Here is a 25,056-nt window from a genome sequence, read left to right as displayed (position 1 = left end):
GACTCAGACAAACATGTTTATGGCCTTATATTATAGAACTCAAGGTCCCCGTGCTGGGAAAACAGGTTTTGCAGCTGATTGAGCTAAGATTTCCAAGTTATTCACATAATGAAAACCTATACTTTGTTTCGGTCGAGTTCCCCATTCAAATGCATGTAACAGTGAGAAACGCACTGTCTTGGCGAAAGAAAGCGTTTTTGTACAACTTCATAGAAATAGCTGTAACTTTTGATAGAAGACTCAGACAAACATGTTTATGGCCTTATATTATAGAACTCAAGGTCTCCGTGCTGGGCAAACAGGTTTTGCAGCTGTTTGAGCTAAGATTTCCAAGTTATTCACATAATGAAAACATATACTTTGTTTCGGTCGAGTTCCCCATTCAAATGCATGTAACAGTGAGAAACGCACTGTCTTGGCGAAAGAAAGCGTTTTTGTACAACTTCATATGAATAGCTGTAACATTTGATAGAAGACTCGGATACACATGTTTATGGCTTTATCTTATAGAACTCAAGGTTCCTGTGCTGGGCAAACAGGTTTTGCAGCTGTTTGAGCTAAGATTTCCAAGTTATTCACATAATGAAAACATATACTTTGTTTCGGTCGAGTTCCCCATTCAAATGCATGTAACAGTGAGAAACGCACTGTCTTGGCGAAAGAAAGCGTTTTTGTACAACTTCATATGAATAGCTGTAACTTTTGATAGAAGACTCGGATACACATGTTTATGGCTTTATCTTATAGAACTCAAGGTTCCTGTGCTGGGCAAACAGGTTTTGCAGCTGTTTGAGCTAAGATTTCCAAGTTATTCACATAATGAAAACCTATACTTTGTTTCGGTCGAGTTCCCCATTCAAATGCATGTAACAGTGAGAAACGCACTGTCTTGGCGAAAGAAAGCGTTTTTGTACAACTTCATAGAAATAGCTGTAACTTTTGATAGAAGACTCAGACAAACATGTTTATGGCCTTATATTATAGAACTCAAGGTCTCCGTGCTGGGCAAACAGGTTTTGCAGCTGTTTGAGCTAAGATTTCCAAGTTATTCACATAATGAAAACATATACTTTGTTTCGGTCGAGTTCCCCATTCAAATGCATGTAACAGTGAGAAACGCACTGTCTTGGCGAAAGAAAGCGTTTTTGTACAACTTCATATGAATAGCTGTAACATTTGATAGAAGACTCGGATACACATGTTTATGGCTTTATCTTATAGAACTCAAGGTTCCTGTGCTGGGCAAACAGGTTTTGCAGCTGTTTGAGCTAAGATTTCCAAGTTATTCACATAATGAAAACATATACTTTGTTTCGGTCGAGTTCCCCATTCAAATGCATGTAACAGTGAGAAACGCACTGTCTTGGCGAAAGAAAGCGTTTTTGTACAACTTCATATGAATAGCTGTAACTTTTGATAGAAGACTCGGATACACATGTTTATGGCTTTATCTTATAGAACTCAAGGTTCCTGTGCTGGGCAAACAGGTTTTGCAGCTGTTTGAGCTAAGATTTCCAAGTTATTCACATAATGAAAACCTATACTTTGTTTCGGTCGAGTTCCCCATTCAAATGCATGTAACAGTGAGAAACGCACTGTCTTGGCGAAAGAAAGCGTTTTTGTACAACTTCATAGAAATAGCTGTAACTTTTGATAGAAGACTCAGACAAACATGTTTATGGCCTTATATTATAGAACTCAAGGTCCCCGTGCTGGGAAAACAGGTTTTGCAGCTGATTGAGCTAAGATTTCCAAGTTATTCACATAATGAAAACCTATACTTTGTTTCGGTCGAGTTCCCCATTCAAATGCATGTAACAGTGAGAAACGCACTGTCTTGGTGAAAGAAAGCGTTTTTGTACAACTTCATAGAAATAGCTGTAACTTTTGATAGAAGACTCAGACAAACATGTTTATGGCCTTATATTATAGAACTCAAGGTCCCCGTGCTGGGAAAACAGGTTTTGCAGCTGTTTGAGCTAAGATTTCCAAGTTATTCACATAATGAAAACTTATACTTTGTTTCGGTGGAGTTCCCCATTCAAATGCATGTAACAGTGAGAAACGCACTGTCTTGGCGAAAGAAAGCGTTTTTGTACAACTTCATATAAATAGCTGTAACTTTTGATAGAAGACTCAGACAAACATGTTTATGGCCTTATATTATAGAACTCAAGGTCTCCGTGCTGGGAAAACAGGTTTTGCAGCTGTTTGAGCTAAGATTTCCAAGTTATTCACATAATGAAAACCTATACTTTGTTTCGGTCGAGTTCCCCATTCAAATGCATGTAACAGTGAGAAACGCACTGTCTTGGCGAAAGAAAGCGTTTTTGTACAACTTCATAGAAATAGCTGTAACTTTTGATAGAAGACTCAGACAAGCATGTTTATGGCCTTATATTATAGAACTCAAGGTCTCCGTGCTGGGCAAACAGGTTTTGCAGCTGTTTGAGCTAAGATTTCCAAGTTATTCACATAATGAAAACATATACTTTGTTTCGGTCGAGTTCCCCATTCAAATGCATGTAACAGTGAGAAACGCACTGTCTTGGCGAAAGAAAGCGTTTTTGTACAACTTCATATGAATAGCTGTAACTTTTGATAGAAGACTCGGATACACATGTTTATGGCTTTATCTTATAGAAGTCAAGGTTCCTGTGCTGGGCAAACAGGTTTTGCAGCTGTTTGAGCTAAGATTTCCAAGTTATTCACATAATGAAAACCTATACTTTGTTTCGGTCGAGTTCCCCATTCAAATGCATGTAACAGTGAGAAGCGCACTGTCTTGGCGAAAGAAAGCGTTTTTGTACAACTTCATAGAAATAGCTGTAACTTTTGATAGAAGACTCAGACAAACATGTTTATGGCTTTATCTTATAGAACTCAAGGTCTCCGTGCCGGGAAAACAGGTTTTGCAGCTGTTTAAGCTAAGATTTCCAAGTTATTCACATAATGAAAACGTATACTTTGTTTTGGTCGAGTTCCCCATTCAAATGCATGTAACAGTGAGAAGCGCACTGTCTTGGCGAAAGAAAGCTATTTTGTACAACTTCATATAAATAGCTGTAACTTTTGATAGAAGACTCGGATACACATGTTTATGGCTTTATCTTATAGAACTCACGTTCCCCGTGCTGGGCAAACAGGTTTTGCAGCTGTTTGAGCTAAGATTTCCAAGTTATTCACATAATGAAAACATATACTTTGTTTCGGTCGAGTTCCCCATTCAAATGCATGTAACAGTGAGAAACGCACTGTCTTGGCGAAAGAAAGCGTTTTTGTACAACTTCATAGAAATAGCTGTAACTTTTGATAGAAGACTCAGACAAACATGTTTATGGCCTTATATTATAGAACTCAAGGTCCCCGTGCTGGGAAAACAGGTTTTGCAGCTGATTGAGCTAAGATTTCCAAGTTATTCACATAATGAAAACCTATACTTTGTTTCGGTCGAGTTCCCCATTCAAATGCATGTAACAGTGAGAAACGCACTGTCTTGGCGAAAGAAAGCGTTTTTGTACAACTTCATAGAAATAGCTGTAACTTTTGATAGAAGACTCAGACAAACATGTTTATGGCCTTATATTATAGAACTCAAGGTCTCCGTGCTGGGCAAACAGGTTTTGCAGCTGTTTGAGCTAAGATTTCCAAGTTATTCACATAATGAAAACATATACTTTGTTTCGGTCGAGTTCCCCATTCAAATGCATGTAACAGTGAGAAACGCACTGTCTTGGCGAAAGAAAGCGTTTTTGTACAACTTCATATGAATAGCTGTAACTTTTGATAGAAGACTCGGATACACATGTTTATGGCCTTATATTATAGAACTCAAGGTCTCTGTGCTGGGAAAACAGGTTTTGCAGCTGTTTGAGCTAAGATTTCCAAGTTATTCACATAATGAAAACATATACTTTGTTTCGGTCGAGTTCCCCATTCAAATGCATGTAACAGTGAGAAACGCACTGTCTTGGCGAAAGAAAGCGTTTTTGTACAACTTCATATGAATAGCTGTAACTTTTGATAGAAGACTCGGATACACATGTTTATGGCTTTATCTTATAGAACTCAAGGTTCCCGTGCTGGGAAAACAGGTTTTGCAGCTGTTTGAGCTAAGATTTCCAAGTTATTCACATAATGAAAACCTATACTTTGTTTCGGTCGAGTTCCCCATTCAAATGCATGTAACAGTGAGAAACGCACTGTCTTGGCGAAAGAAAGCGTTTTTGTACAACTTCATAGAAATAGCTGTAACTTTTGATAGAAGACTCAGACAAACATGTTTATGGCCTTATATTATAGAACTCAAGGTCCCCGTGCTGGGAAAACAGGTTTTGCAGCTGATTGAGCTAAGATTTCCAAGTTATTCACATAATGAAAACCTATACTTTGTTTCGGTCGAGTTCCCCATTCAAATGCATGTAACAGTGAGAAACGCACTGTCTTGGCGAAAGAAAGCGTTTTTGTACAACTTCATAGAAATAGCTGTAACTTTTGATAGAAGACTCAGACAAACATGTTTATGGCCTTATATTATAGAACTCAAGGTCTCCGTGCTGGGCAAACAGGTTTTGCAGCTGTTTGAGCTAAGATTTCCAAGTTATTCACATAATGAAAACATATACTTTGTTTCGGTCGAGTTCCCCATTCAAATGCATGTAACAGTGAGAAACGCACTGTCTTGGCGAAAGAAAGCGTTTTTGTACAACTTCATATGAATAGCTGTAACATTTGATAGAAGACTCGGATACACATGTTTATGGCTTTATCTTATAGAACTCAAGGTTCCTGTGCTGGGCAAACAGGTTTTGCAGCTGTTTGAGCTAAGATTTCCAAGTTATTCACATAATGAAAACATATACTTTGTTTCGGTCGAGTTCCCCATTCAAATGCATGTAACAGTGAGAAACGCACTGTCTTGGCGAAAGAAAGCGTTTTTGTACAACTTCATATGAATAGCTGTAACTTTTGATAGAAGACTCGGATACACATGTTTATGGCTTTATCTTATAGAACTCAAGGTTCCTGTGCTGGGCAAACAGGTTTTGCAGCTGTTTGAGCTAAGATTTCCAAGTTATTCACATAATGAAAACCTATACTTTGTTTCGGTCGAGTTCCCCATTCAAATGCATGTAACAGTGAGAAACGCACTGTCTTGGCGAAAGAAAGCGTTTTTGTACAACTTCATAGAAATAGCTGTAACTTTTGATAGAAGACTCAGACAAACATGTTTATGGCCTTATATTATAGAACTCAAGGTCTCCGTGCTGGGCAAACAGGTTTTGCAGCTGTTTGAGCTAAGATTTCCAAGTTATTCACATAATGAAAACATATACTTTGTTTCGGTCGAGTTCCCCATTCAAATGCATGTAACAGTGAGAAACGCACTGTCTTGGCGAAAGAAAGCGTTTTTGTACAACTTCATATGAATAGCTGTAACTTTTGATAGAAGACTCGGATACACATGTTTATGGCCTTATATTATAGAACTCAAGGTCTCTGTGCTGGGAAAACAGGTTTTGCAGCTGTTTGAGCTAAGATTTCCAAGTTATTCACATAATGAAAACATATACTTTGTTTCGGTCGAGTTCCCCATTCAAATGCATGTAACAGTGAGAAACGCACTGTCTTGGCGAAAGAAAGCGTTTTTGTACAACTTCATATGAATAGCTGTAACTTTTGATAGAAGACTCGGATACACATGTTTATGGCTTTATCTTATAGAACTCAAGGTTCCCGTGCTGGGAAAACAGGTTTTGCAGCTGTTTGAGCTAAGATTTCCAAGTTATTCACATAATGAAAACCTATACTTTGTTTCGGTCGAGTTCCCCATTCAAATGCATGTAACAGTGAGAAACGCACTGTCTTGGCGAAAGAAAGCGTTTTTGTACAACTTCATAGAAATAGCTGTAACTTTTGATAGAAGACTCAGACAAACATGTTTATGGCCTTATATTATAGAACTCAAGGTCCCCGTGCTGGGAAAACAGGTTTTGCAGCTGATTGAGCTAAGATTTCCAAGTTATTCACATAATGAAAACCTATACTTTGTTTCGGTCGAGTTCCCCATTCAAATGCATGTAACAGTGAGAAACGCACTGTCTTGGCGAAAGAAAGCGTTTTTGTACAACTTCATAGAAATAGCTGTAACTTTTGATAGAAGACTCAGACAAACATGTTTATGGCCTTATATTATAGAACTCAAGGTCTCCGTGCTGGGCAAACAGGTTTTGCAGCTGTTTGAGCTAAGATTTCCAAGTTATTCACATAATGAAAACATATACTTTGTTTCGGTCGAGTTCCCCATTCAAATGCATGTAACAGTGAGAAACGCACTGTCTTGGCGAAAGAAAGCGTTTTTGTACAACTTCATATGAATAGCTGTAACATTTGATAGAAGACTCGGATACACATGTTTATGGCTTTATCTTATAGAACTCAAGGTTCCTGTGCTGGGCAAACAGGTTTTGCAGCTGTTTGAGCTAAGATTTCCAAGTTATTCACATAATGAAAACATATACTTTGTTTCGGTCGAGTTCCCCATTCAAATGCATGTAACAGTGAGAAACGCACTGTCTTGGCGAAAGAAAGCGTTTTTGTACAACTTCATATGAATAGCTGTAACTTTTGATAGAAGACTCGGATACACATGTTTATGGCTTTATCTTATAGAACTCAAGGTTCCTGTGCTGGGCAAACAGGTTTTGCAGCTGTTTGAGCTAAGATTTCCAAGTTATTCACATAATGAAAACCTATACTTTGTTTCGGTCGAGTTCCCCATTCAAATGCATGTAACAGTGAGAAACGCACTGTCTTGGCGAAAGAAAGCGTTTTTGTACAACTTCATAGAAATAGCTGTAACTTTTGATAGAAGACTCAGACAAACATGTTTATGGCCTTATATTATAGAACTCAAGGTCTCCGTGCTGGGCAAACAGGTTTTGCAGCTGTTTGAGCTAAGATTTCCAAGTTATTCACATAATGAAAACATATACTTTGTTTCGGTCGAGTTCCCCATTCAAATGCATGTAACAGTGAGAAACGCACTGTCTTGGCGAAAGAAAGCGTTTTTGTACAACTTCATATGAATAGCTGTAACATTTGATAGAAGACTCGGATACACATGTTTATGGCTTTATCTTATAGAACTCAAGGTTCCTGTGCTGGGCAAACAGGTTTTGCAGCTGTTTGAGCTAAGATTTCCAAGTTATTCACATAATGAAAACATATACTTTGTTTCGGTCGAGTTCCCCATTCAAATGCATGTAACAGTGAGAAACGCACTGTCTTGGCGAAAGAAAGCGTTTTTGTACAACTTCATATGAATAGCTGTAACTTTTGATAGAAGACTCGGATACACATGTTTATGGCTTTATCTTATAGAACTCAAGGTTCCTGTGCTGGGCAAACAGGTTTTGCAGCTGTTTGAGCTAAGATTTCCAAGTTATTCACATAATGAAAACCTATACTTTGTTTCGGTCGAGTTCCCCATTCAAATGCATGTAACAGTGAGAAACGCACTGTCTTGGCGAAAGAAAGCGTTTTTGTACAACTTCATAGAAATAGCTGTAACTTTTGATAGAAGACTCAGACAAACATGTTTATGGCCTTATATTATAGAACTCAAGGTCCCCGTGCTGGGAAAACAGGTTTTGCAGCTGATTGAGCTAAGATTTCCAAGTTATTCACATAATGAAAACCTATACTTTGTTTCGGTCGAGTTCCCCATTCAAATGCATGTAACAGTGAGAAACGCACTGTCTTGGTGAAAGAAAGCGTTTTTGTACAACTTCATAGAAATAGCTGTAACTTTTGATAGAAGACTCAGACAAACATGTTTATGGCCTTATATTATAGAACTCAAGGTCCCCGTGCTGGGAAAACAGGTTTTGCAGCTGTTTGAGCTAAGATTTCCAAGTTATTCACATAATGAAAACTTATACTTTGTTTCGGTGGAGTTCCCCATTCAAATGCATGTAACAGTGAGAAACGCACTGTCTTGGCGAAAGAAAGCGTTTTTGTACAACTTCATATAAATAGCTGTAACTTTTGATAGAAGACTCAGACAAACATGTTTATGGCCTTATATTATAGAACTCAAGGTCTCCGTGCTGGGAAAACAGGTTTTGCAGCTGTTTGAGCTAAGATTTCCAAGTTATTCACATAATGAAAACCTATACTTTGTTTCGGTCGAGTTCCCCATTCAAATGCATGTAACAGTGAGAAACGCACTGTCTTGGCGAAAGAAAGCGTTTTTGTACAACTTCATAGAAATAGCTGTAACTTTTGATAGAAGACTCAGACAAGCATGTTTATGGCCTTATATTATAGAACTCAAGGTCTCCGTGCTGGGCAAACAGGTTTTGCAGCTGTTTGAGCTAAGATTTCCAAGTTATTCACATAATGAAAACATATACTTTGTTTCGGTCGAGTTCCCCATTCAAATGCATGTAACAGTGAGAAACGCACTGTCTTGGCGAAAGAAAGCGTTTTTGTACAACTTCATATGAATAGCTGTAACTTTTGATAGAAGACTCGGATACACATGTTTATGGCTTTATCTTATAGAAGTCAAGGTTCCTGTGCTGGGCAAACAGGTTTTGCAGCTGTTTGAGCTAAGATTTCCAAGTTATTCACATAATGAAAACCTATACTTTGTTTCGGTCGAGTTCCCCATTCAAATGCATGTAACAGTGAGAAGCGCACTGTCTTGGCGAAAGAAAGCGTTTTTGTACAACTTCATAGAAATAGCTGTAACTTTTGATAGAAGACTCAGACAAACATGTTTATGGCTTTATCTTATAGAACTCAAGGTCTCCGTGCCGGGAAAACAGGTTTTGCAGCTGTTTAAGCTAAGATTTCCAAGTTATTCACATAATGAAAACGTATACTTTGTTTTGGTCGAGTTCCCCATTCAAATGCATGTAACAGTGAGAAGCGCACTGTCTTGGCGAAAGAAAGCTATTTTGTACAACTTCATATAAATAGCTGTAACTTTTGATAGAAGACTCGGATACACATGTTTATGGCTTTATCTTATAGAACTCACGTTCCCCGTGCTGGGCAAACAGGTTTTGCAGCTGTTTGAGCTAAGATTTCCAAGTTATTCACATAATGAAAACCTATACTTTGTTTCGGTCGAGTTCCCCATTCAAATGCATGTAACAGTGAGAAACGCACTGTCTTGGCGAAAGAAAGCGTTTTTGTACAACTTCATAGAAATAGCTGTAACTTTTGATAGAAGACTCAGACAAACATGTTTATGGCCTTATATTATAGAACTCAAGGTCTCCGTGCTGGGAAAACAGGTTTTGCAGCTGTTTGAGCTAAGATTTCCAAGTTATTCACATAATGAAAACCTATACTTTGTTTCGGTCGAGTTCCCCATTCAAATGCATGTAACAGTGAGAAACGCACTGTCTTGGCGAAAGAAAACGTTTTTGTACAACTTCATAGAAATAGCTGTAACTTTTGATAGAAGACTCAGACAAACATGTTTATGGCCTTATATTATAGAACTCAAGGTCTCCGTGCTGGGAAAACAGGTTTTGCAGCTGTTTGAGCTAAGATTTCCAAGTTATTCACATAATGAAAACCTATACTTTGTTTCGGTCGAGTTCCCCATTCAAATGCATGTAACAGTGAGAAACGCACTGTCTTGGCGAAAGAAAGCGTTTTTGTACAACTTCATAGAAATAGCTGTAACTTTTGATAGAAGACTCAGACAAACATGTTTATGGCCTTATATTATAGAACTCAAGGTCTCCGTGCTGGGAAAACAGGTTTTGCAGCTGTTTGAGCTAAGATTTCCAAGTTATTCACATAATGAAAACCTATACTTTGTTTCGGTCGAGTTCCCCATTCAAATGCATGTAACAGTGAGAAACACACTGTCTTGGCGAAAGAAAGCGTTTTTGTACAACTTCATATGAATAGCTGTAACTTTTGATAGAAGACTCGGATACACATGTTTATGGCTTTATCTTATAGAACTCAAGGTCTCCGTGCTGGGAAAACAGGTTTTGCAGCTGTTTAAGCTAAGATTTCCAAGTTATTCACATAATGAAAACGTATACTTTGTTTTGGTCGAGTTCCCCATTCAAATGCATGTAACAGTGAGAAGCGCACTGTCTTGGCGAAAGAAAGCTATTTTGTACAACTTCATATAAATAGCTGTAACTTTTGATAGAAGACTCGGATACACATGTTTATGGCTTTATCTTATAGAACTCACGTTCCCCGTGCTGGGCAAACAGGTTTTGCAGCTGTTTGAGCTAAGATTTCCAAGTTATTCACATAATGAAAACCTATACTTTGTTTCGGTCGAGTTCCCCATTCAAATGCATGTAACAGTGAGAAACGCACTGTCTTGGCGAAAGAAAGCGTTTTTGTACAACTTCATAGAAATAGCTGTAACTTTTGATAGAAGACTCAGACAAACATGTTTATGGCTTTATCTTATAGAACTCAAGGTCTCCGTGCTGGGAAAACAGGTTTTGCAGCTGTTTGAGCTAAGATTTCCAAGTTATTCACATAATGAAAACTTATACTTTGTTTCGGTCGAGTTCCCCATTCAAATGCATGTAACAGTGAGAAACGCACTGTCTTGGCGAAAGAAAGCGTTTTTGTACAACTTCATATGAATAGCTGTAACTTTTGATAGAAGACTCAGACAAACATGTTTATGGCTTTATATTATAGAACTCAAGGTCTCCGTGCTGGGCAAACAGGTTTTGCAGCTGTTTAAGCTAAGATTTCCAAGTTATTCACATAATGAAAACGTATACTTTGTTTCGGTCGAGTTCCCCATTCAAATGCATGTAACAGTGAGAAACGCACTGTCTTGGCGAAAGAAAGTGTTTTTGTACAACTTCATATAAATAGCTGTAACTTTTGATAGAAGACTCGGATACACATGTTTATGGCTTTATCTTATAGAACTCACGTTCCCCGTGCTGGGCAAACAGGTTTTGCAGCTGTTTGAGCTAAGATTTCCAAGTTATTCACATAATGAAAACCTATACTTTGTTTCGGTCGAGTTCCCCATTCAAATGCATGTAACAGTGAGAAACGCACTGTCTTGGCGAAAGAAAGTGTTTTTGTACAACTTCATAGAAATAGCTGTAACTTTTGATAGAAGACTCGGATACACATGTTTATGGCTTTATCTTATAGAACTCAAGGTCTCCGTGCTGGGAAAACAGGTTTTGCAGCTGTTTGAGCTAAGATTTCCAAGTTATTCACATAATGAAAACCTATACTTTGTTTCGGTCGAGTTCCCCATTCAAATGCATGTAACAGTGAGAAACGCACTGTCTTGGCGAAAGAAAGCGTTTTTGTACAACTTCATAGAAATAGCTGTAACTTTTGATAGAAGACTCAGACAAACATGTTTATGGCCTTATATTATAGAACTCAAGGTCTCCGTGCTGGGAAAACAGGTTTTGCAGCTGTTTGAGCTAAGATTTCCAAGTTATTCACATAATGAAAACATATACTTTGTTTCGGTCGAGTTCCCCATTCAAATGCATGTAACAGTGAGAAACACACTGTCTTGGCGAAAGAAAGCGTTTTTGTACAACTTCATATGAATAGCTGTAACTTTTGATAGAAGACTCGGATACACATGTTTATGGCTTTATCTTATAGAACTCAAGGTCTCCGTGCTGGGAAAACAGGTTTTGCAGCTGTTTAAGCTAAGATTTCCAAGTTATTCACATAATGAAAACCTATACTTTGTTTTGGTCGAGTTCCCCATTCAAATGCATGTAACAGTGAGAAGCGCACTGTCTTGGCGAAAGAAAGCTATTTTGTACAACTTCATATAAATAGCTGTAACTTTTGATAGAAGACTCGGATACACATGTTTATGGCTTTATCTTATAGAACTCACGTTCCCCGTGCTGGGCAAACAGGTTTTGCAGCTGTTTGAGCTAAGATTTCCAAGTTATTCACATAATGAAAACCTATACTTTGTTTCGGTCGAGTTCCCCATTCAAATGCATGTAACAGTGAGAAACGCACTGTCTTGGCGAAAGAAAGCGTTTTTGTACAACTTCATAGAAATAGCTGTAACTTTTGATAGAAGACTCAGACAAACATGTTTATGGCTTTATCTTATAGAACTCAAGGTCTCCGTGCTGGGAAAACAGGTTTTGCAGCTGTTTGAGCTAAGATTTCCAAGTTATTCACATAATGAAAACTTATACTTTGTTTCGGTGGAGTTCCCCATTCAAATGCATGTAACAGTGAGAAACGCACTGTCTTGGCGAAAGAAAGCGTTTTTGTACAACTTCATATGAATAGCTGTAACTTTTGATAGAAGACTCAGACAAACATGTTTATGGCTTTATATTATAGAACTCAAGGTCTCCGTGCTGGGCAAACAGGTTTTGCAGCTGTTTAAGCTAAGATTTCCAAGTTATTCACATAATGAAAACGTATACTTTGTTTTGGTCGAGTTCCCCATTCAAATGCATGTAACAGTGAGAAACGCACTGTCTTGGCGAAAGAAAGTGTTTTTGTACAACTTCATATAAATAGCTGTAACTTTTGATAGAAGACTCGGATACACATGTTTATGGCTTTATCTTATAGAACTCACGTTCCCCGTGCTGGGCAAACAGGTTTTGCAGCTGTTTGAGCTAAGATTTCCAAGTTATTCACATAATGAAAACATATACTTTGTTTCGGTCGAGTTCCCCATTCAAATGCATGTAACAGTGAGAAACGCACTGTCTTGGCGAAAGAAAGCGTTTTTGTACAACTTCATATAAATAGCTGTAACTTTTGATAGAAGACTCAGACAAACATGTTTATGGCTTTATCTTATAGAACTCAAGGTCTCCGTGCTGGGCAAACAGGTTTTGCAGCTGTTTGAGCTAAGGTTTCCAAGTTATTCACATAATGAAAACTTATACTTTGTTTCGGTGGAGTTCCCCATTCAAATGCATGTAACAATGAGAAACGCACTGTCTTGGCGAAAGAAAGCGTTTTTGTACAACTTCATATGAATAGCTGTAACTTTTGATAGAAGACTCGGATACACATGTTTATGGCTTTATCTTATAGAACTCAAGGTTCCCGTGCTGGGAAAACAGGTTTTGCAGCTGTTTGAGCTAAGATTTCCAAGTTATTCACATAATGAAAACCTATACTTTGTTTCGGTCGAGTTCCCCATTCAAATGCATGTAACAGTGAGAAACGCACTGTCTTGGCGAAAGAAAGTGTTTTTGTACAACTTCATATAAATAGCTGTAACTTTTGATAGAAGACTCGGATACACATGTTTATGGCTTTATCTTATAGAACTCAAGGTTCCCGTGCTGGGAAAACAGGTTTTGCAGCTGTTTGAGCTAAGATTTCCAAGTTATTCACATAATGAAAACCTATACTTTGTTTCGGTCGAGTTCCCCATTCAAATGCATGTAACAGTGAGAAACGCACTGTCTTGGCGAAAGAAAACGTTTTTGTACAACTTCATAGAAATAGCTGTAACTTTTGATAGAAGACTCAGACAAACATGTTTATGGCCTTATATTATAGAACTCAAGGTCTCCGTGCTGGGAAAACAGGTTTTGTAGCTGTTTGAGCTAAGATTTCCAAGTTATTCACATAATGAAAACCTATACTTTGTTTCGGTCGAGTTCCCCATTCAAATGCATGTAACAGTGAGAAACGCACTGTCTTGGCGAAAGAAAGCGTTTTTGTACAACTTCATAGAAATAGCTGTAACTTTTGATAGAAGACTCAGACAAACATGTTTATGGCCTTATATTATAGAACTCAAGGTCTCCGTGCTGGGAAAACAGGTTTTGCAGCTGTTTGAGCTAAGATTTCCAAGTTATTCACATAATGAAAACCTATACTTTGTTTCGGTCGAGTTCCCCATTCAAATGCATGTAACAGTGAGAAACGCACTGTCTTGGCGAAAGAAAGCGTTTTTGTACAACTTCATAGAAATAGCTGTAACTTTTGATAGAAGACTCAGACAAACATGTTTATGGCCTTATATTATAGAACTCAAGGTCCCCGTGCTGGGAAAACAGGTTTTGCAGCTGTTTGAGCTAAGATTTCCAAGTTATTCACATAATGAAAACCTATACTTTGTTTCGGTCGAGTTCCCCATTCAAATGCATGTAACAGTGAGAAACACACTGTCTTGGCGAAAGAAAGCGTTTTTGTACAACTTCATATGAATAGCTGTAACTTTTGATAGAAGACTCGGATACACATGTTTATGGCTTTATCTTATAGAACTCAAGGTCTCCGTGCTGGGAAAACAGGTTTTGCAGCTGTTTAAGCTAAGATTTCCAAGTTATTCACATAATGAAAACGTATACTTTGTTTTGGTCGAGTTCCCCATTCAAATGCATGTAACAGTGAGAAGCGCACTGTCTTGGCGAAAGAAAGCTATTTTGTACAACTTCATATAAATAGCTGTAACTTTTGATAGAAGACTCGGATACACATGTTTATGGCTTTATCTTATAGAACTCACGTTCCCCGTGCTGGGCAAACAGGTTTTGCAGCTGTTTGAGCTAAGATTTCCAAGTTATTCACATAATGAAAACCTATACTTTGTTTCGGTCGAGTTCCCCATTCAAATGCATGTAACAGTGAGAAACGCACTGTCTTGGCGAAAGAAAGCGTTTTTGTACAACTTCATAGAAATAGCTGTAACTTTTGATAGAAGACTCGGATACACATGTTTATGGCTTTATCTTATAGAACTCAAGGTTCCCGTGCTGGGAAAACAGGTTTTGCAGCTGTTTGAGCTAAGATTTCCAAGTTATTCACATAATGAAAACCTATACTTTGTTTCGGTCGAGTTCCCCATTCAAATGCATGTAACAGTGAGAAACGCACTGTCTTGGCGAAAGAAAGCGTTTTTGTACAACTTCATAGAAATAGCTGTAACTTTTGATAGAAGACTCAGACAAACATGTTTATGGCCTTATATTATAGAACTCAAGGTCTCCGTGCTGGGAAAACAGGTTTTGCAGCTGTTTGAGCTAAGATTTCCAAGTTATTCACATAATTAAAACCTATACTTTGTTTCGGTCGAGTTCCCCATTCAAATGCATGTAACAGTGAGAAACGCACTGTCTTGGCGAAAGAAAGTGTTTTTGTACAACTTCATATAAATAGCTGTAACTTTTGATAGAAGACTCGGATACACATGTTTATGGCTTTATCTTATAGAACTCAAGGTTCCCGTGCTGGGAAAACAGGTTTTGCAGCTGTTTGAGCTAAGATTTCCAAGTTATTCACATAATGAAAACATATACTTTGTTTCGGTCGAGTTCCCCATTCAAATGCATGTAACAGTGAGAAACGCACTGTCTTGGCGAAAGAAAGTGTTTTTGTACAACTTCATATAAATAGCTGTAACTTTTGATAGAAGACTCGGATACACATGTTTATGGCTTTATCTTATAGAACTCAAGGTTCCCGTGCTGGGAAACAGGTTTTGCAGCTGTTTGAGCTAAGATTTCCAAGTTATTCACATAATGAAAACCTATACTTTGTTTCGGTCGAGTTCCCCATTCAAATGCATGTAACAGTGAGAAACGCACTGTCTTGGCGAAAGAAAGCGTTTTTGTACAACTTCATAGAAATAGCTGTAACTTTTGATAGAAGACTCAGACAAACATGTTTATGGCCTTATATTATAGAACTCAAGGTCTCCGTGCTGGGAAAACAGGTTTTGCAGCTGTTTGAGCTAAGATTTCCAAGTTATTCACATAATGAAAACATATACTTTGTTTCGGTCGAGTTCCCCATTCAAATGCATGTAACAGTGAGAAACGCACTGTCTTGGCGAAAGAAAGCGTTTTTGTACAACTTCATAGAAATAGCTGTAACTTTTGATAGAAGACTCGGATACACATGTTTATGGCCTTATATTATAGAACTCAAGGTCTCTGTGCTGGGAAAACAGGTTTTGCAGCTGTTTGAGCTAAGATTTCCAAGTTATTCACATAATGAAAACCTATACTTTGTTTCGGTCGAGTTCCCCATTCAAATGCATGTAACAGTGAGAAACGCACTGTCTTGGCGAAAGAAAGCGTTTTTGTACAACTTCATATGAATAGCTGTAACTTTTGATAGAAGACTCGGATACACATGTTTATGGCCTTATATTATAGAACTCAAGGTCTCCGTGCTGGGCAAACAGGTTTTGCAGCTGTTTGAGCTAAGATTTCCAAGTTATTCACATAATGAAAACCTATACTTTGTTTCGGTCGAGTTCCCCATTCAAATGCATGTAACAGTGAGAAACGCACTGTCTTGGCGAAAGAAAGCGTTTTTGTACAACTTCATAGAAATAGCTGTAACTTTTGATAGAAGACTCAGACAAACATGTTTATGGCCTTATATTATAGAACTCAAGGTCTCCGTGCTGGGCAAACAGGTTTTGCAGCTGTTTGAGCTAAGATTTCCAAGTTATTCACATAATGAAAACATATACTTTGTTTCGGTCGAGTTCCCCATTCAAATGCATGTAACAGTGAGAAACGCACTGTCTTGGCGAAAGAAAGCGTTTTTGTACAACTTCATATGAATAGCTGTAACATTTGATAGAAGACTCGGATACACATGTTTATGGCTTTATCTTATAGAACTCAAGGTTCCTGTGCTGGGCAAACAGGTTTTGCAGCTGTTTGAGCTAAGATTTCCAAGTTATTCACATAATGAAAACCTATACTTTGTTTCGGTCGAGTTCCCCATTCAAATGCATGTAACAGTGAGAAACGCACTGTCTTGGCGAAAGAAAGCGTTTTTGTACAACTTCATAGAAATAGCTGTAACTTTTGATAGAAGACTCAGACAAACATGTTTATGGCCTTATATTATAGAACTCAAGGTCTCCGTGCTGGGAAAACAGGTTTTGCAGCTGATTGAGCTAAGATTTCCAAGTTATTCACATAATGAAAACCTATACTTTGTTTCGGTCGAGTTCCCCATTCAAATGCATGTAACAGTGAGAAACGCACTGTCTTGGCGAAAGAAAGCGTTTTTGTACAACTTCATAGAAATAGCTGTAACTTTTGATAGAAGACTCGGATACACATGTTTATGGCTTTATCTTATAGAACTCAAGGTTCCCGTGCTGGGAAAACAGGTTTTGCAGCTGTTTGAGCTAAGATTTCCAAGTTATTCACATAATGAAAACCTATACTTTGTTTCGGTCGAGTTCCCCATTCAAATGCATGTAACAGTGAGAAACGCACTGTCTTGGCGAAAGAAAGCGTTTTTGTACAACTTCATAGAAATAGCTGTAACTTTTGATAGAAGACTCAGACAAACATGTTTATGGCCTTATATTATAGAACTCAAGGTCTCCGTGCTGGGAAAACAGGTTTTGCAGCTGTTTGAGCTAAGATTTCCAAGTTATTCACATAATTAAAACCTATACTTTGTTTCGGTCGAGTTCCCCATTCAAATGCATGTAACAGTGAGAAACGCACTGTCTTGGCGAAAGAAAGTGTTTTTGTACAACTTCATATAAATAGCTGTAACTTTTGATAGAAGACTCGGATACACATGTTTATGGCTTTATCTTATAGAACTCAAGGTTCCCGTGCTGGGAAAACAGGTTTTGCAGCTGTTTGAGCTAAGATTTCCAAGTTATTCACATAATGAAAACATATACTTTGTTTCGGTCGAGTTCCCCATTCAAATGCATGTAACAGTGAGAAACGCACTGTCTTGGCGAAAGAAAGTGTTTTTGTACAACTTCATATAAATAGCTGTAACTTTTGATAGAAGACTCGGATACACATGTTTATGGCCTTATATTATAGAACTCAAGGTCTCTGTGCTGGGAAAACAGGTTTTGCAGCTGTTTGAGCTAAGATTTCCAAGTTATTCACATAATGAAAACCTATACTTTGTTTCGGTCGAGTTCCCCATTCAAATGCATGTAACAGTGAGAAACGCACTGTCTTGGCGAAAGAAAGCGTTTTTGTACAACTTCATATGAATAGCTGTAACTTTTGATAGAAGACTCGGATACACATGTTTATGGCCTTATATTATAGAACTCAAGGTCTCCGTGCTGGGCAAACAGGTTTTGCAGCTGTTTGAGCTAAGATTTCCAAGTTATTCACATAATGAAAACCTATACTTTGTTTCGGTCGAGTTCCCCATTCAAATGCATGTAACAGTGAGAAACGCACTGTCTTGGCGAAAGAAAGCGTTTTTGTACAACTTCATAGAAATAGCTGTAACTTTTGATAGAAGACTCAGACAAACATGTTTATGGCCTTATATTATAGAACTCAAGGTCTCCGTGCTGGGCAAACAGGTTTTGCAGCTGTTTGAGCTAAGATTTCCAAGTTATTCACATAATGAAAACATATACTTTGTTTCGGTCGAGTTCCCCATTCAAATGCATGTAACAGTGAGAAACGCACTGTCTTGGCGAAAGAAAGCGTTTTTGTACAACTTCATATGAATAGCTGTAACATTTGATAGAAGACTCGGATACACATGTTTATGGCTTTATCTTATAGAACTCAAGGTTCCTGTGCTGGGCAAACAGGTTTTGCAGCTGTTTGAGCTAAGATTTCCAAGTTATTCACATAATGAAAACCTATACTTTGTTTCGGTCGAGTTCCCCATTCAAATGCATGTAACAGTGAGAAACGCACTGTCTTGGCGAAAGAAAGCGTTTTTGTACAACTTCATAGAAATAGCTGTAACTTTTGATAGAAGACTCAGACAAACATGTTTATGGCCTTATATTATAGAACTCAAGGTCTCCGTGCTGGGAAAACAGGTTTTGCAGCTGATTGAGCTAAGATTTCCAAGTTATTCACATAATGAAAACCTATACTTTGTTTCGGTCGAGTTCCCCATTCAAATGCATGTAACAGTGAGAAACGCACTGTCTTGGTGAAAGAAAGCGTTTTTGTACAACTTCATAGAAATAGCTGTAACTTTTGATAGAAGACTCAGACAAACATGTTTATGGCCTTATATTATAGAACTCAAGGTCCCCGTGCTGGGAAAACAGGTTTTGCAGCTGTTTGAGCTAAGATTTCCAAGTTATTCACATAATGAAAACTTATACTTTGTTTCGGTGGAGTTCCCCATTCAAATGCATGTAACAGTGAGAAACGCACTGTCTTGGCGAAAGAAAGCGTTTTTGTACAACTTCATAGAAATAGCTGTAACTTTTGATAGAAGACTCAGACAAACATGTTTATGGCCTTATATTATAGAACTCAAGGTCTCCGTGCTGGGAAAACAGGTTTTGCAGCTGTTTGAGCTAAGATTTCCAAGTTATTCACATAATGAAAACCTATACTTTGTTTCGGTCGAGTTCCCCATTCAAATGCATGTAACAGTGAGAAACGCACTGTCTTGGCGAAAGAAAGCGTTTTTGTACAACTTCATAGAAATAGCTGTAACTTTTGATAGAAGACTCAGACAAGCATGTTTATGGCATTATATTATAGAACTCAAGGTCTCCGTGCTGGGCAAACAGGTTTTGCAGCTGTTTGAGCTAAGATTTCCAAGTTATTCACATAATGAAAACATATACTTTGTTTCGGTCGAGTTCCCCATTCAAATGCATGTAACAGTGAGAAACGCACTGTCTTGGCGAAAGAAAGCGTTTTTGTACAACTTCATATGAATAGCTGTAACTTTTGATAGAAGACTCGGATACACATGTTTATGGCCTTATATTATAGAACTCAAGGTCTCTGTGCTGGGAAAACAGGTTTTGCAGCTGTTTGAGCTAAGATTTCCAAGTTATTCACATAATGAAAACATATACTTTGTTTCGGTCGAGTTCCCCATTCAAATGCATGTAACAGTGAGAAACGCACTGTCTTGGCGAAAGAAAGCGTTTTTGTACAACTTCATATGAATAGCTGTAACTTTTGATAGAAGACTCGGATACACATGTTTATGGCTTTATCTTATAGAACTCAAGGTTCCTGTGCTGGGCAAACAGGTTTTGCAGCTGTTTGAGCTAAGATTTCCAAGTTATTCACATAATGAAAACCTATACTTTGTTTCGGTCGAGTTCCCCATTCAAATGCATGTAACAGTGAGAAACGCACTGTCTTGGCGAAAGAAAGCGTTTTTGTACAACTTCATAGAAATAGCTATAACTTTTGATAGAAGACTCAGACAAACATGTTTATGGCCTTATATTATAGAACTCAAGGTCCCCGTGCTGGGAAAACAGGTTTTGCAGCTGTTTGAGCTAAGATTTCCAAGTTATTCACATAATGAAAACTTATACTTTGTTTCGGTGGAGTTCCCCATTCAAATGCATGTAACAGTGAGAAACGCACTGTCTTGGCGAAAGAAAGCGTTTTTGTACAACTTCATAGAAATAGCTGTAACTTTTGATAGAAGACTCAGACAAACATGTTTATGGCCTTATATTATAGAACTCAAGGTCTCCGTGCTGGGAAAACAGGTTTTGCAGCTGTTTGAGCTAAGATTTCCAAGTTATTCACATAATGAAAACCTATACTTTGTTTCGGTCGAGTTCCCCATTCAAATGCATGTAACAGTGAGAAACGCACTGTCTTGGCGAAAGAAAGCGTTTTTGTACAACTTCATAGAAATAGCTGTAACTTTTGATAGAAGACTCAGACAAGCATGTTTATGGCCTTATATTATAGAACTCAAGGTCTCCGTGCTGGGCAAACAGGTTTTGCAGCTGTTTGAGCTAAGATTTCCAAGTTATTCACATAATGAAAACATATACTTTGTTTCGGTCGAGTTCCCCATTCAAATGCATGTAACAGTGAGAAACGCACTGTCTTGGCGAAAGAAAGCGTTTTTGTACAACTTCATATGAATAGCTGTAACTTTTGATAGAAGACTCGGATACACATGTTTATGGCTTTATCTTATAGAAGTCAAGGTTCCTGTGCTGGGCAAACAGGTTTTGCAGCTGTTTGAGCTAAGATTTCCAAGTTATTCACATAATGAAAACCTATACTTTGTTTCGGTCGAGTTCCCCATTCAAATGCATGTAACAGTGAGAAGCGCACTGTCTTGGCGAAAGAAAGCGTTTTTGTACAACTTCATAGAAATAGCTGTAACTTTTGATAGAAGACTCAGACAAACATGTTTATGGCTTTATCTTATAGAACTCAAGGTCTCCGTGCTGGGAAAACAGGTTTTGCAGCTGTTTGAGCTAAGATTTCCAAGTTATTCACATAATGAAAACTTATACTTTGTTTCGGTGGAGTTCCCCATTCAAATGCATGTAACAGTGAGAAATGCACTGTCTTGGCGAAAGAAAGCGTTTTTGTACAACTTCATATGAATAGCTGTAACTTTTGATAGAAGACTCAGACAAACATGTTTATGGCTTTATATTATAGAACTCAAGGTCTCCGTGCTGGGAAAACAGGTTTTGCAGCTGTTTAAGCTAAGATTTCCAAGTTATTCACATAATGAAAACGTATACTTTGTTTTGGTCGAGTTCCCCATTCAAATGCATGTAACAGTGAGAAGCGCACTGTCTTGGCGAAAGAAAGCGTTTTTGTACAACTTCATATAAATAGCTGTAACTTTTGATAGAAGACTCGGATACACATGTTTATGGCTTTATCTTATAGAACTCACGTTCCCCGTGCTGGGCAAACAGGTTTTGCAGCTGTTTGAGCTAAGATTTCCAAGTTATTCACATAATGAAAACCTATACTTTGTTTCGGTCGAGTTCCCCATTCAAATGCATGTAACAGTGAGAAACGCACTGTCTTGGCGAAAGAAAGCGTTTTTGTACAACTTCATATAAATAGCTGTAACTTTTGATAGAAGACTCAGACAAACATGTTTATGGCTTTATCTTATAGAACTCAAGGTCTCCGTGCTGGGCAAACGGTTTTGCAGCTGTTTGAGCTAAGGTTTCCAAGTTATTCACATAATGAAAACTTATACTTTGTTTCGGTCGAGTTCCCCATTCAAATGCATGTAACAATGAGAAACGCACTGTCTTGGCGAAAGAAAGCGTTTTTGTACAACTTCATATGAATAGCTGTAACTTTTGATAGAAGACTCGGATACACATGTTTATGGCTTTATCTTATAGAACTCAAGGTTCCCGTGCTGGGAAAACAGGTTTTGCAGCTGTTTGAGCTAAGATTTCCAAGTTATTCACATAATGAAAACCTATACTTTGTTTCGGTCGAGTTCCCCATTCAAATGCATGTAACAGTGAGAAACGCACTGTCTTGGCGAAAGAAAGTGTTTTTGTACAACTTCATATAAATAGCTGTAACTTTTGATAGAAGACTCGGATACACATGTTTATGGCTTTATCTTATAGAACTCAAGGTTCCCGTGCTGGGAAAACAGGTTTTGCAGCTGTTTGAGCTAAGATTTCCAAGTTATTCACATAATGAAAACCTATACTTTGTTTCGGTCGAGTTCCCCATTCAAATGCATGTAACAGTGAGAAACGCACTGTCTTGGCGAAAGAAAACGTTTTTGTACAACTTCATAGAAATAGCTGTAACTTTTGATAGAAGACTCAGACAAACATGTTTATGGCCTTATATTATAGAACTCAAGGTCTCCGTGCTGGGAAAACAGGTTTTGCAGCTGTTTGAGCTAAGATTTCCAAGTTATTCACATAATGAAAACCTATACTTTGTTTCGGTCGAGTTCCCCATTCAAATGCATGTAACAGTGAGAAACGCACTGTCTTGGCGAAAGAAAGCGTTTTTGTACAACTTCATAGAAATAGCTGTAACTTTTGATAGAAGACTCAGACAAACATGTTTATGGCCTTATATTATAGAACTCAAGGTCTCCGTGCTGGGAAAACAGGTTTTGCAGCTGTTTGAGCTAAGATTTCCAAGTTATTCACATAATTAAAACCTATACTTTGTTTCGGTCGAGTTCCCCATTCAAATGCATGTAACAGTGAGAAACGCACTGTCTTGGCGAAAGAAAGCGTTTTTGTACAACTTCATAGAAATAGCTGTAACTTTTGATAGAAGACTCAGACAAACATGTTTATGGCCTTATATTATAGAACTCAAGGTCTCCGTGCTGGGAAAACAGGTTTTGCAGCTGTTTGAGCTAAGATTTCCAAGTTATTCACATAATGAAAACCTATACTTTGTTTCGGTCGAGTTCCCCATTCAAATGCATGTAACAGTGAGAAACGCACTGTCTTGGCGAAAGAAAGCGTTTTTGTACAACTTCATAGAAATAGCTGTAACTTTTGATAGAAGACTCAGACAAGCATGTTTATGGCATTATATTATAGAACTCAAGGTCTCCGTGCTGGGCAAACAGGTTTTGCAGCTGTTTGAGCTAAGATTTCCAAGTTATTCACATAATGAAAACATATACTTTGTTTCGGTCGAGTTCCCCATTCAAATGCATGTAACAGTGAGAAACGCACTGTCTTGGCGAAAGAAAGCGTTTTTGTACAACTTCATATGAATAGCTGTAACTTTTGATAGAAGACTCGGATACACATGTTTATGGCCTTATATTATAGAACTCAAGGTCTCTGTGCTGGGAAAACAGGTTTTGCAGCTGTTTGAGCTAAGATTTCCAAGTTATTCACATAATGAAAACATATACTTTGTTTCGGTCGAGTTCCCCATTCAAATGCATGTAACAGTGAGAAACGCACTGTCTTGGCGAAAGAAAGCGTTTTTGTACAACTTCATATGAATAGCTGTAACTTTTGATAGAAGACTCGGATACACATGTTTATGGCTTTATCTTATAGAACTCAAGGTTCCTGTGCTGGGCAAACAGGTTTTGCAGCTGTTTGAGCTAAGATTTCCAAGTTATTCACATAATGAAAACCTATACTTTGTTTCGGTCGAGTTCCCCATTCAAATGCATGTAACAGTGAGAAACGCACTGTCTTGGCGAAAGAAAGCGTTTTTGTACAACTTCATAGAAATAGCTATAACTTTTGATAGAAGACTCAGACAAACATGTTTATGGCCTTATATTATAGAACTCAAGGTCCCCGTGCTGGGAAAACAGGTTTTGCAGCTGTTTGAGCTAAGATTTCCAAGTTATTCACATAATGAAAACTTATACTTTGTTTCGGTGGAGTTCCCCATTCAAATGCATGTAACAGTGAGAAACGCACTGTCTTGGCGAAAGAAAGCGTTTTTGTACAACTTCATAGAAATAGCTGTAACTTTTGATAGAAGACTCAGACAAACATGTTTATGGCCTTATATTATAGAACTCAAGGTCTCCGTGCTGGGAAAACAGGTTTTGCAGCTGTTTGAGCTAAGATTTCCAAGTTATTCACATAATGAAAACCTATACTTTGTTTCGGTCGAGTTCCCCATTCAAATGCATGTAACAGTGAGAAACGCACTGTCTTGGCGAAAGAAAGCGTTTTTGTACAACTTCATAGAAATAGCTGTAACTTTTGATAGAAGACTCAGACAAGCATGTTTATGGCCTTATATTATAGAACTCAAGGTCTCCGTGCTGGGCAAACAGGTTTTGCAGCTGTTTGAGCTAAGATTTCCAAGTTATTCACATAATGAAAACATATACTTTGTTTCGGTCGAGTTCCCCATTCAAATGCATGTAACAGTGAGAAACGCACTGTCTTGGCGAAAGAAAGCGTTTTTGTACAACTTCATATGAATAGCTGTAACTTTTGATAGAAGACTCGGATACACATGTTTATGGCTTTATCTTATAGAAGTCAAGGTTCCTGTGCTGGGCAAACAGGTTTTGCAGCTGTTTGAGCTAAGATTTCCAAGTTATTCACATAATGAAAACCTATACTTTGTTTCGGTCGAGTTCCCCATTCAAATGCATGTAACAGTGAGAAGCGCACTGTCTTGGCGAAAGAAAGCGTTTTTGTACAACTTCATAGAAATAGCTGTAACTTTTGATAGAAGACTCAGACAAACATGTTTATGGCTTTATCTTATAGAACTCAAGGTCTCCGTGCTGGGAAAACAGGTTTTGCAGCTGTTTGAGCTAAGATTTCCAAGTTATTCACATAATGAAAACTTATACTTTGTTTCGGTGGAGTTCCCCATTCAAATGCATGTAACAGTGAGAAATGCA

The sequence above is a fragment of the Aulonocara stuartgranti genome (genome assembly GCF_965226115.1).
Source record: "Aulonocara stuartgranti genome assembly, chromosome: 5".
In the NCBI taxonomy this organism is placed as follows: Eukaryota; Metazoa; Chordata; class Actinopteri; order Cichliformes; family Cichlidae; genus Aulonocara; species Aulonocara stuartgranti.
Note: the sequence above shows the minus strand (reverse complement) of the source record.